Source organism: Alexandromys fortis, unplaced genomic scaffold, assembly GCF_014885135.2.
Source record: "Alexandromys fortis isolate MF-2015 unplaced genomic scaffold, M_Fortis_MF-2015_v1.1 scaffold_55, whole genome shotgun sequence".
NCBI lineage: Eukaryota > Metazoa > Chordata > Mammalia > Rodentia > Cricetidae > Alexandromys > Alexandromys fortis.
This window is the reverse complement of record NW_026067936.1, coordinates 3,413,050-3,427,168: the sequence shown is the minus strand read 5'-3', so window position 1 is coordinate 3,427,168 and position 14,119 is coordinate 3,413,050.

The window sequence follows — 14,119 nt, the reverse complement described above, 5'->3', positions numbered from 1 at the left end:
TATATATGTATATATATGGCCCTCAACAGCACCCTCTGAAAGACCCATTCCCCTCAACTAGTTTCTACCTTCTAAGTTTCTTCACCTACCCACTGCCCATCAAATTGGGAGCCCATGAACTAGATCAATGCATTGGTGAAGTCAGGGCCCTCATGATCCAGTCCTCACCATTAAACACTATTTCACCAAGGACCAAGCCTCACATGAACTTTTAGGGGACATTGAAGATCTAAACAAACACAAACCTTTAGGCTTGTTGAGAGAATTCATTCCCTGGGGACACATACACCACATCCACCAATTTTTTTTGTAAGGTTCTCCTACAACAAACCAAAATGTGACTCCACAAAGTTCACCCCGGGGAACCAATTAGTTGACCAGGAGGAGAGACTACTCACAGACGTGTGAGGGCCCCCCAAAGCACTGCACTAGAAAAATCTTCGTACAGCATGGATGACGGCTTTCCTATAGCTCATTGAGGGGTTCCCCTTGGGGGAACCTTCCTTGCCCGTATACTCTAGCGCTCCCAAGACCCAGAAGTTCGTGTGCATTTAGGGGGGAATCACACACACAAATGGCTAGGAGAGCGGCTGGACTCTCAGGTGAGGGTCTTGTTACCTTCCCCTCCACCCCTTTTTCTCTGTGAGAGAATCACCAAACAACAGGCTGCCTTGGGATGTTTACCTGCAAGTAGATACGGCTGACCTGATGAAAATGTGGCTGGTTTGTTCAGGAGACCATACTCTACTCCAAGACTGCCATGGAAGGTAAAGAAACACCGTGGGCCTGTCCTTCGATGCCTGGAACCCAGACCCTACGGCTCCACTTGTAACTTGTCTTGACTTTAACTAATATTCTAGGGGTTTGTAGCACATTGGTTAAAGGGGTGCATGTCAGCACTCCTCGTCAAAACGACACTGTCTTTCTTGAGGCCAGTTTGATCCCATGTTGCCAAGATGCAGGCTGGGCCTCGTTTGTCTCAGCACCAGCCCTGGGACCTGACCTTATCTTCTGAACATCCGCGGCATGGCAGTTTTTCACAGCCTTTATGACGGCCTGTTTTCATGCAGGGAGCTCTGACACACCTCATTAGGCAAACCTTCCAACTCCGGAGAGCTGCAGCTCTGTCTTAACCACCGCTATGCTTTTGGGTTGACTTCTCAAGTCATGAAGTCTCAAGACTGGGAGTCAGATGCGGGCTTGATCCTACCCAACGCTGCCTTCTGTAGATTGTGAGGCAGTAGGAGAGGCATTCGGTGACTCGTCCAAAAGCACATGGTGATGGATGTGAAGCAATGCATTCGTTCAGCAACCATCTAGTGAGCCACGTTTTCTGTCTTCAACAGCAGGCACTCTGCAAATCCTTGTTTGCTAATTGAATGAATGATTTATCGACTGCATCTCTGAAGTGGAAACCATTTTAACTGTAGCGAATGCGTTCAGCACTGGTTGACGCCAGGTAGTCAAAGTTCAGCCCTCGTGTCTTTATTCCTCATACCCATTCTGTCACACGGGGTTAATGCTCTACTTCAATAGAGGGTAAGATAAACACCGAAGAGGCTCAGTGTCTCACGTGTGACTGCACAGAAAGAGAGTACTGGAACTAGACTTCCATTCCAAGGTCAGCGGCTGTTCGTTCTGAGCCCCTGCCCCTCCCTATAATCCAGGCTGTTCTTCACTGAGATAGAGTTAAATTCTTTCACGGAAGTACTGCTTTCAAGGTCAAATACTGTCTATTCTTCATCCATTCCATAAAGCTCGGGCCAAAATTATCTTCAGTTTAATATCCTGTTATAATCTGTCTTATAGTTCATCTTCTTCCTTCTCAGGGAGCCCTGATATTGTGTTTGGGATAAGAAAGAGGTGAGACTTGTTTTTTCTATAGTGTCTTTGCACCTTTGCCAATTAGATCTGCAGTATCAAAAACAACAGCAGCCAGCCGGCAGAGGGAGAAAGACGGAGAGAAAATTCTATCATGTCAGAATAATGAGATCTGTGGTTTCAGCACTTACTGGGTCAAAGACACACACAATGTGTTATCTGTAATGCTTTCCTCCTGACATTTGGGGAAATTGCATTTATGCAGAGGACACGAGGCACTGGAACGTGGTACTCTACTGATGCCACTCACAACTGATAGACTGCCATCTCTCCCGCCGGAGCCTGGGCCTTGATATTCCTGAGGGAGGCTGAGCATGGCCAGGCCTGGGATATGCTGGGAGCCCTGGGGCCCTGATGTGCCCATGGCTTCTCCTATTGTAAGAGCAACCAACAATCCACAAAGTGAACCACTTGGCTAGTTTGATGAACGGGAGCAGTCATGCCTCATTCAATGTTAGGGACATGTTCCCAGACGTGTATTTTAGATGATTTGAGGGTTTTGCGTGTGAACCTCAGCATGCACTGACCCAAATAAAAATGACTATAACATGGTAGATGATGTCATACAGGACCACACCATGCACAGTTGCCCATCTTTGACTGAAGCGTTGCTAGGCAGTGCTTGACTGTACATGCAGTGACCTTTGGAGGCAATTGAAAGTCAAGGAAGAAGTTCCCTTCCTAGTCAATATCTTCCTGACCCCTCCCCTTTCTAAGACTTCCAGCACCAGATGATCAGGCCAGCCCTGGGATTCTTTTCAAATAAATGTAGATGTCTATCTGAGGCTCCTGTGACAGTTTCTATAGGAGCGACCCCCACAGATTCATAGGTTTGGATGCTACAGAGAGTAGCACTATTAGTAAGTGTGGCCTTGTCGGAGGAAGTGTGTCACTGTGGCAGTGGGCTTTGAGGTCTCATATTTGCTCAAACCATGCCCAGTGTGACAGTCTCCTTCTGTTGCCTGAGGATGGAGCTGTAGAACCCTCAGCTCCTCCTCCAGCACCATGTCTGCCCGCATGCTGCCATGCTTCCCGTCCATGATGATAATGGACTGAACCTCTGAAACTGTAAGCCAGCCCCTGTTAAATGTCTTCCTTCATAAGAATTGCTGTGGTCATGGTGTCCCTTCACAGCAATAATACCCTAAGGTTCAAAAGCAAAAGCTGATGAGACCAAAGAAAAAAAGCCTATTTCCCTGAGACCAAGTTAAACTTGCTGTTAACTCTCTCTGTCTCTGTCTCTCTCTGTCTCTCTGTCTCTCTGTCTCTCTGTCTCTCTGTCTCTCTCTCTCTCTCTCTCTCTCTCTCTCTGTCTCTCTCTCTCTCTCTCTCTCTCTCTCTTTCTCCTCCCTCCAGTCTCATGGCTATCCTTGTCTGTAATGGTAGTGATAAAGTGATTGATTGCCCTGCCTGAGACATCTCGTGTAGTTTTACATTTAGTCCTGCCACACAATCAATAAGACAGCAGGGGAAGCGTGCAAGCACATGTGCTTATGAGTGCACACATGCACGTACATGCACTCACACACACACACACACATTCACACCCCTCCACTGGACATCACACTTCAGTGGTTTTCCGTCTACTCCCAGCTTGGGAACTGTTTTCTCACCCAGTTCTAGTTGAGCCCTAGCAGTTTTGTTTAAACAGCATCTTGGCACATCCACATCTACCACAGTCTGGTGTTTTCCGCAACAATTAACTGGAGTGGTTGTACCAACGGCTAGGCTTTCAGACATTTTCAGTACACAACCAGTTTTTCTTCTTTTTTTTTTGGTATTTTTTGAGACAGGGTTTCTCTATGGTTTTGGAGCCTGTCCTGGAACTAGCTCTTGTAGACCAGGCTGGTCTCGAACTCACAGAGATCTGCCTGCCTCTGCCTCCCGAGTGCTGGGATTAAAGGCGTGCGCCACCACTGCCCGGCAACCAGTTTTTCTTCTACATAAAACACCAGTGTCAAAAAGAGATGGGAGGGCTAAGCTCACTCCCCAGCTATCCTGACTCAACTGTCCAGTCAGATTGGAATGGGCATTGACACAGTGGCCTTTCACGCAGAGGACATGCAATGTTCATCTAGCAGGATAACCCAACCAACCTCAAGGTCCAGAGAAACTGAGCAGTCATGCAGGGTCGTAAGGCACGTGGATGACTGAGTTAGATTGTTAGCTTGTATTTTCATACCCATGCATGTGGAACCATTGGAGACTTCCCAAAGGTCGTTGGGTGTTGATATTAAGAGCGGCGGGGCTGCGTCCCCGGCACCCGGCCGCCCACATGGTTAGCTTATGCCCAGAAATAATTACACGGAAACTGTATTCTTTCAAACACTGCCTGGCCCAGCTAGTTCCAGCTTCTTATTGGCTAGCTCTTACATATTGTTCTAACCCATTTCTAATATTCTGTGTAGCCCNGAGGCTATAACTAATATAAGAAAACTATATATAATAAATACAATAACTATATACAATATATACAGGCAACAAATACATAAACAATGTCTAGTTCATTTGTATTTGACAAATTCAGAGAAAATACCCCTTATCTATCTTATCTTGGTAAGTCCAAAGTCCTGTTTATGGATTTTTATTAATCATGCTACAGAACAGGGCATGTGAATGCTGTATCTCCTAGAGGTATATGGACAGCGTATCCCTTGTAGAAGTATAGGAGAGGAGGGGACCCATCAGCTTCCTCTTACTTTAGCCCACACTATTTCTTATGTCCCAAGAACCAAGATGTGAACCTCCATATGCTAGAGTCAGAAATCTGCCTTCCTGTATAGATCACTGTGTTGGCTTCAACATGTTGTGTTCTCCAGCTTTTGGTCATCTAGCCTGAATCCCCAGACCCCAGCAAGACAAGAGCAGCTCTACTTTCCCTAGGTTTGTACAAAGCTGTAGCATGGCTGCACACCCATGCAACAACACTGTCCATGCCAGTGCCTGCCAGCCCTCACTGTGCCTGCTCCTTTGTACTCAATGCCACTCTTTTTATACCTCCTGGCCTAACTCCACTTCCACTGCTCTGCCTTTAGTGATAAAGATGTCATCTACTTGGTGAAAGAGCTCAAAGAGGCAAGGCTGGGTTTGTGGGAATTTGATGCATTTGATTTTGCTCACATTTTTGCTAAGTCTTTGTCTCCAGTTGTCCGTCCTTCCTTCCTTCCTTCCTTCCTTCCTTCCTTCCTTCCTTCCTTCCTTCCTTCCTTCCTTCCGTTGCAAACGCAGCATTTCCAGCCCAAGACTGATGATTGTCCCTTGGTGGAGTGGAATGGACAAATGGGACCATCTTGTCTTCTCTTCACCCTTGTCCTTCTCCATCTTCACAGCAAGTTTGTGGTGTTTGGTAACCCTGGGCCTGAGGTGTTTCCAGCTTCTGTGGGCATTCCAGCCAACTATCCCAGCCTATCTGTGCAGAGGTCTCCTGTCCATAGCTTTGTGCTCCCTAAGGGCATGGTGGAGCATGGTCCATTTGTTCTCTTGTGTAAGGGATTCTGTGGTCAGGAAGAGATTGGCAGAGTAGGAGGACCAGCCGAGGTGATTTGGAGGACAGAAGTTGGTAATGATGAGTGGCAGAGGGCATTTCTTTTGTGTGTGCATGTGTGTAATTGTGTACATGTGTGTGCATGTGTATGTGCGTGCACACGTATGAATTTGTGCATGTGTGTGTATGTGTACATGTGTGTATGAGAAAAGGACACATGTGTGGGTGGGAGAGCAGGTGGGCACAACAAGATGATGCGATGGATCTTAGTTATATCCAAACTTACAAGGTTTGTAAAGCAACCTGGCCTCTACTGGCCAGGACAAAAATGAAACAAGGGGTATGAGGCCCAGAAGAATGAGTGTTTGTGTAGCCCACACAATAAGAGGAAAATGGGATATTTTTTAGTTCATTCAAAAAACAGTGTAATATTTTTGGCACCCTAAATGCTCAAAACCAATTGTTTTCTCAAGTGTGCTGAAGTATACTTAATCTCGTTGTGAGCAAATATATCTCCACCTGGTGCTATAGGACACTCACAGGGCAGTGAAAGCTTTCGTGACTCTTGCTGCTGTTGGTGACAGCTGTCTCAGGCAGAGCATGTGGTGCAAAAAGGACCTTTTCAGGGGTTCAGCACAGTGGGTATCCAAGATTTCTTCTCAATAATCTGGCCTTTGACAGTATAGTTAGAGAGAAAAGTAGTTCAGGTATCTTCTAAGAATGGACGACAGTAGGGCACTGGGAACGGACAAGGGGTGCAGGGCACTGGGAATAGACAAGGGGGTGCAGGGCACTGGGAACAGACAAGGGGTGCAGGGCACTGGGAACAGACAAGGGGGTGCAGGGCACTGGGAACGGACAAGGGGTGCAGGGCACTGGGAACGGACAAGGAGTGCAGGGCACTGGGAACGGACAAGGGGTGCAGGGCACTGGGAACGGACAAGGGGTGCAGGGCACTGGGAATAGACAAGGGAGTGTAGGACACTGGGAACAGACAAGAGGGTACAGGGCACTGGGAACAGACAAGGGGGTGCAGGGCCCTTGGAATAGACAATGGAGTGCAGGGCACTCGGAACAGACAAGAGAATGTAGGGCACTGGGAACAAACAAGGGGGTGCAGGGCACTGGATAGACAGGCAGGAGGCCTGCCCTAGAGGTGCTCTCCCCAAAGCTGGTTGTCCTTGCTACCTTACTAGCTTGTTTCTATCTTCTGGGACCTTGGGTATCGCATGTGCAGAAAGTCTCATGGGCTGCAGGACCTCTAAGGCTGCTCCCGTTTCCACACCCAGCTCTGCTGCACGACTCCACTCAGATCTCCTTCCCCTTCTGACCATGTACTTCCTTGAGGGTCTCCATCTCCACCCCTCAGTTTGTATCCTATCTTCCTACTGCAGGATGGTCATTGTAAATACGAAAGTCATGTCATAACATCTATAAGCTGGAGAAAGAATTGTTTAGTATGAATCAAGACACGGAGCTTCGGTGATGCCAGTCACTCCACAACACATATGCCTGTCTGAACGTCACTGTGGACATCTTAAATACGAAGGGTTTTTGGTTGTCAGTTATCCTTCAGTAAAGCTGGGAAAATTAAAGAGTAATTAAGGAAATATTATATGCAACCTAATTCAAGTAAGTTTGAAAATATATACGAATGGTGTTCTTCAACTTGGGAAAAGGAGATTGTCCAAAATTGTCTTAAGAATAGGGTAAAATTTTTGAGTAGGACAAAAGCCCCCTTCTAGTTTTACTAAAAATATCTAAGTCAAGCTAAGTTGTATCATATCTTGAAAAGATATTGTGTGGATCAAATAAATTTCTCCATAGCATAAAATAGTGGGAATATTTTCAATTCTGATAATGAAATGCAGTAAAATATCTCAAATATAAAATAAATATGCAGAACAGTCCCCAAACAGAGAGGTATAAATCTGAGCAAAGTATCCCCAAATGAAAATTTATTAAAAGGATACATTTATTAGAGCCCAGAAGGCTTCATTCCACATAAGATTCTGAAAACCTTGTTTAACGTTACAGAATTTGTTACTATAATTTAAAATGTATTATAATTTATTACATTAATAGATTAATTAAGAGGAAAATAAACCATGATCATTTTGTTAGAGTTCAAAAGTGCATCTTATAAAGATCAACAACCCAAAAAGAAAACAATAATTTAGAAAAATTACATTAGAGCCATTTAGTGTTATTGTTAAAAGAAAACAAAAGGTCCTAAATATGAGATAGTCACTGGAAGGATCTAGAAAAGTTCATCATAAATTATGGTTATGTCCTATAAACACAGGAAATCCAAGTTATGAAAAATAATTTAATCAATGAGGTTTAGTAAGTTGGCTGAGTGTTGACGGTAACCAGCGGGAAACGCAGAATGGGAAAGGCCTGTTCACAGGTGTAAGGAGCTGATAATAACTCATTGCTGCTACATAAAGCACAGGAGACCTAAGAACAGTACGAACTGCCACAGAAAGAGCCAAGGAAAGAGCTGAAGCACCGAGAAAAGACCATACTCTTGCTGGAAATATTTGTGTACACATGCCTTTCATCGCAATCTATAAATGATAGAAGCTAGTCAAAGTCCAAATAGGATAATTTTGAATTTTGCGAACTGACTCTAAAGTTCATCTTGAAAAGTGAACACACAAAATAATGGCCGATACATTTAGGAGAAGAGAATGATGAGGGTAGGGTTTATATTGACCACTGTCAGTCACCCGACATGCTAAGGCTCAATCGGTATAGCAAAGCTAGTTACAGGAGGATTTGGATTTAAATGTTACTGTGACATACAGGAGAATGGTATATTACTCTAACAAGGGATGAGATTCTTCCCCAAATCGTCTAAGAATCCATTAAGGCTAAAACCTTTAAAAATAAACATTTGCTTACACCACAATTACAGGCTCCTTCCATGTCAAAGGTCATCACTAATAAAGTTAATATACAAATAAAAACAAACTGGAAAATATAGACTGTGTGTAATAGGCAAAGTATTCAGGAATCATAATAAAGAATGTCCGCAAGTCAATAAGAAAAAGGTAAATAGTAACAAAATGGTATTAATGATTTACAAGAAAATTACTACAGATATCCAGTAAACAGGAAGAGATCTTTCACCAATAAAAAAATTAATATTTAATCTATGGGAGCTCACTTTTTATCTTTTAGAAACAGTGATAATCTGCATTATCACATTCTGAGGCTAAACATTATTTGGTGCAACAATCTGGAAGGTTAATCAGCCTACATGTGCCAGAATTAAAGTAAGGCTTTTCCTCTGGCCAAGAAACTGCACACGAGTGTGTCAATTCCCAGGAACTAATCTCCCAAGTCTGCCAAAATTCATACACAAAGTCAACTGATGTGTGACTTTAAAGTAGCAAAGAATTCTAACTGACCCAAAGCTCACCTGTTAGAGATGCATAAGAGTGAGTTACCATTAATCTGGACCTGTTGGGTTGAGGTCAGCGCTCAAGATGCCCCGCCCATACCTGATACTTCAAAGACTAAGGCCGGACACAGACCCAGAGTTAGTGTAAATGACTTAAACTAATGGTTTGCTGAAAGGAAAACAAAGACATTTTACCATGACATATCCATGTTCAAACAGGCCTAAATGTTTCATTTGGCTGAAAAGGAACAAATATTAAAGGTCATGAACTAAATTTTATACACTTCCTGGTGCTCTGGTTACCGGTTGGTGGTGCTTACATGGGTACGGAATACAAGCAGCTAAAACTATATACTGGTTAAGTCCTGTCTAGTGTACCCAAGGCTGTGGGGTTCAGACCCAGGAATATACAGTCCTGATTCACGTGTGTGTGTGTGTGTGTGTGTGTGTGTGTGTGTGTGTGTGTGTGAGAGAGAGAGAGAGAGAGAGAGAGAGAGAGAGAGAGAGACTGTGTGCATGTGTATGTACAAACATGTGTGCACATCAATGCAAAGGTCAGAGGTCAACCTCCAGTATTATTCCTCAGAAACCAACCACCTTGTTCTTTTAGAGACAGAGTTGGAGCTCACCAAGTAGGCTAGGCCAGCTGGCCAGTGAGCCCCAACTATCTGCTGTCTCTACCTCCCCAGCCCTGGGATTACAACATAGGCTCCCCCATCAAGCCTTTGTATGTGGGTTCTGGGGATTGAACTCAGGTCCCCATACTTGTCTGCAAGCACTTTCCTGACTGAGCTTTCTCTCGCTCCAGGCCCAAATCCCTGATTCTTAAAATCTATGCGTTTATTCCATAAAACTCACTTTGGGTACATATTTCAATAAATAACCTCATTTTTATAATTGAGTTTGCTTTACACAATCTGTGTTTCATTGATGATATTACATAGGTGACTTTTGGGGAGCCATTGTAGAAGCTGTAATTCTAGCATGGTCTTTGGTAAATCTGAGTTTGGAATTTTGCTCAGTTTCAACTGAAACTGTCAATAACAGTCTTAATGCGTGAGTTCAGAAATGAGCACGAATTGTCTGCATCTATCCTCTTCAAACACTAAAAGGGAGGCATCTATAAATTCTTCTTCTCCAAAAATGATTGCAGAGTGCATCACTTTTATCATGCAAATTGCTGTTCTCTATCTTGATGTTCACTGACTTTCAAAGTAGTACCTAGATTCATACAGAAATGAGAAGAGCTGGCCCACGCCTTACCATTTACAGGTACACAAGAACACAATACAGTCACGGGCTGTACCATGCCGTTAGGGTCAGTAATGGCCTCTTAAGATTACCATAGAACAGAAAATGTCCTGCCTTCCATTAGCCCTTGGACACAATAGTGTGATGCTTTGTCCCCTTTTTCATGGTGATTCTGTGTAAACACTACTGTCCTGCCTGTTCTGTAGAAGTGCCACAGCTCTCTCAGCGATGTGCAGAAAGGACACTGAGTATGACCATAGGCAACAATGTTGCTGGATTACCTATTTACCCTATTATACTTTTACCACTACTTCAGAGTGGAGTCCTACTTTTAAAAACTTGTTTACAGCAAAACACTTTCTGTGCTACCCCAACAGGCTTCCTGGCACGTCTTCCGTTTATCAGCTGGCTTGATTGCTGCGCTGGTCTGTTTGGGTCCACCTGACACAAAACTAGAGTCAGCTGGGAAGAGGTGACTCAAGACCTTCCTCCATTGGGCTGTCCTGTGGGCAAATCTGTGAGGTATTTTCTGGATCTGCGGCCGGTGTGGGAGGGCCAAGCCTACTGTAGGTGATGCCATCCCTGGGCAGGAGAACCCATTATCAGAAAACAAGTTGAGCAAGCAATGGCGAGCAAGCAATGGCGAGCAAGCCGGTAAGCAGCATCCCTCCATGGTTCCTGGCTCTGTGCCTGCTTGAATTTCAGCCATGACTTCTGTTAGCAATCTTCTGTGATTGGGACAGGCAAACCACATAAACTTTTTCCTCCCCAGGTTTCTTTCGATCATAGTGTTTATCTCAGAAAGGAAGCAAACTAACACAGCTGCATAATTCTCAGTTGTATTTGGCTTCCCTGCTCCTTGCTTCCTCCTGGCTCTTCTCTGAGCTCTTCTGATGCAAAAGTCATCTTTGTGGTCCAGGGATGTTCAGCAAAGATGCACCCTTCACACTTTCTGGCATTTCCAAACAATTTCCTAGTGTTCAAAGACAAGACACAGAGAGAAGCCTATTAGAGGCTTGAGAAGTCGAGTCATGACCATGGATGCTGAGAATGGGTCCATGTTGCGTTGACTCCCGGATAGTGAAAGATCCCAGTGTTTGGGCAAAGTTAAATTTCTTGTACATTTCTTCCATACTGTTTCACCTAAGCCACCTCTGGACTCCAGAACAGAACTGGCACCCCACTGGAAGAAAGGAAATGAGAGCTATGGTTTTTTGTGGGCTTAAGGCCTGGGTTCAGCCAGCAGCTAGTCTGTAGTTATGAGATCATCCTGGGAAGGACATGCTGGCAGTGTTACTGTTGATCAATCAGCATTTAAAAAAGAGCTGCAGTCATGTAGATGGGGCAGGTGAGGAAGGGTTTCCAGTAAAGGGTGTGGTGGTTTGCATGAGCATGACTCCCATAGGCTCACATGTTTGAATGCTTGATCCCCCGTTGGTGAAACTGGGAAGGTGTAGGAGGTGTGGCCTTGTCAGAGGAGATGTGTTACTGGAGGTGGGCTTTGAGCTTTCAACGAGCTCTTATCAGGCCCAGTGTTCACTGCCCTCCCCACCCACTCCTCCATGTGCTGCCTGAGGTTCAGGATGTAATCTCTTAGCTACTGCTCCAGTGCCATGCCTGCCTGTCTCCCATTGTGCTCCCCGCCATGATGGCTGTGGACCAACACTCTAAAACTATAAGCAAGCGACCAATTAAATGCTTGCTTTAAAAAGTTGCTCTGGTCATGGTGTTTAATCGCAGCAGTAGTAACCCTAAGGCAGGAGGCAATTTGGTGAACTTATAGCTCAAGAACTCCCGATTTCTCCTGTTAAAGATAAAGCATCTAGAATGCTCTCTGTAAGGATGAGCCTGCAAGTAGTATCTGGGAAATACCCAAGGAGGGACTGTTCATGGAAGAGCTATAGTGGGGTCTTGTCCAAAGAGATGGTGTTCCAGGGTATGGAGACAAGTGTAATAGACACAGAAGCTTGGTTTGCCCTTTTTAACTTTGGTCCAGAGCCTTGATCAGGCAATCAAAACAGAAGATGACCTGACGGCCACTTTTGTTTACTTAGAACCTTATATGTACCCTCAGTGGACTAGATACTGTAAATGGGCAGCCTAGTACAACTTCTGACTTTTTAGGGATGCTTTACAGGAACGTGCAGGGCCAGCTGAGCGGACATGGTCCCAAGCTTCCAAGTGCCCCATGCTCACCATGTCCCATTGTCACTATCTTGAAATTCCGAACAATTGTTGAGCAAAGAGAACCAGCCTTCCATTTTACACTGGGCTCTGCAAAATGCAAAGCTGATTTTAGCCGGATGTCATTTCACCGTCCCTAGTCTTGCCACAAGTGGCCACAGACTTACTGGTGACAGCTCAGTGTGCGTCCTCTCTGTTGGCTTGTTATCTGGTACAGACAGCATTTCTCTACGGAATAGTCAGCACTCAGGTGGAAAGTGGAGTTGGGATAGAGTTTATCTGACTGGCTTAGGTTTATTCCTAAGACATAAATTCCTTCAAAATGAACTCCATGTTGCTCCCCAGTGCCTGGCACATAGCTGGTATTTAAAACACGTTTTTCAATGAAAGCCATACATACAGATTGAAAGTTACCATGTAAATGGTAGAAGAAAGGCTGGTTTTGTATTTTTTTTAATGGGGTGTGGGTCTCCGAAATTGGAGGCTTGTAAAATTCTGTCCCTCCAGGATTGAGACGTCGTGCACATGAAGTCAAGTTCCAGAAGAGTCTAGACATCGTGAAATGGAGGCTGGCAGCAGTGGGAGATGCAAGAACCAGGGGCCTATAAAGTGGAGGCTTGCTGGTATGTGGGCTGGAATTTTCCTTACTCCATCACTCTGGAGCAGCCTGCAGGTTTCTGTTGGTCCTTTACACACACACACACACACACACACACACACACACACACGCTCTTACACGATGTCTCAAAGTTGTATTATCACATACACTGTACGGGTTGGAAACCGAGGCAGATGGTGAGTTAGCTTGCATCTGGACAGGAATCGGAACTCTGGCCTCCTGGGGGAGGTGAGTTCAACACCAAGGCAAGCAGCTGGCCGGCTTTTTCTGACTGGAGGCATCTCCATGGGCCTCCTCCACAAGTCTTCAAGAACTTGCACCAGGCAGAGACCCACGGCAGGACACCGCTCGCTGTTTTCCCCATGACAAGGCTCATCGTTCACCTCCCATCCGCCAAGCCTTTGGCTTCTAAGGCAGCGGCAGAGCTTGCGGAGGGTTGGAGATCCCCGAGGGTGGCAGGTGCTCCGTATTAACATAACATCAACTTTCGTCAAGCAGAACATTTGCTCATGCTGCTGATGGCAGAGCTCCCCAAAGTTTCAAAATATGCAAAAACGACTCGCCAGCATCTTTACACCTGGTCGAACCTCTTAATGGCCTCTCTTCCCCCCTCTCTGCCCAGCAGCAGGCCGCTCTGCACAGCTCCGGTGTCTTCCCTCTCCCCTTCCTTGCCTCTTCTTTTGGCAGTTCCTTCCTCCCAGGCTTTGGTACACCCGAGCCATTTTTCCTGCGGTTGTCACGCACTGCTCCGCCTCACTGCTACGTCTGAGCGTGGCTGAACTAATGATGCCGCAATTAAGAACGATTAGGGTTACTGATAATAAAGAGACTTCATAAACTTGATTAAATGCATTCATTAATGAACACGTTATGGGTGCTCCTTGCCGGGGAGGGGGGTGCTGTGGAATGAGAGGTAGGGAGACAGGAAGAAGAAACGCATGCAATAATGTCCCCGTGTGACTCTGAAGATGACTGGGGGCTGAGGTAGTTGGCAGGAAGATCAGAAGTCCCCTGGGGCTTGGACTTTGAGGAAATTGCAGCGAAATTGGTACCCAGTGCACGTCATTCATTCTCTACACAGTTAAGTGGGACTGGGACAAAGGCTGCAAGATGGAGGAGCCCCAACGATCACCTGAAATGCCTCAAGCTTGAGCTGTTTTGATTGCTGCCTTCTTAGGAGCGAGCGGCTGAAGCTGGTATTAATTAGCGCGAGCAGCGCTCTCCTTCCATTCCCTTGCCAGCTCTGCCCAGGGGAATAAGGGCCGCCACTGCATTCGCATGCCTCCGTCCC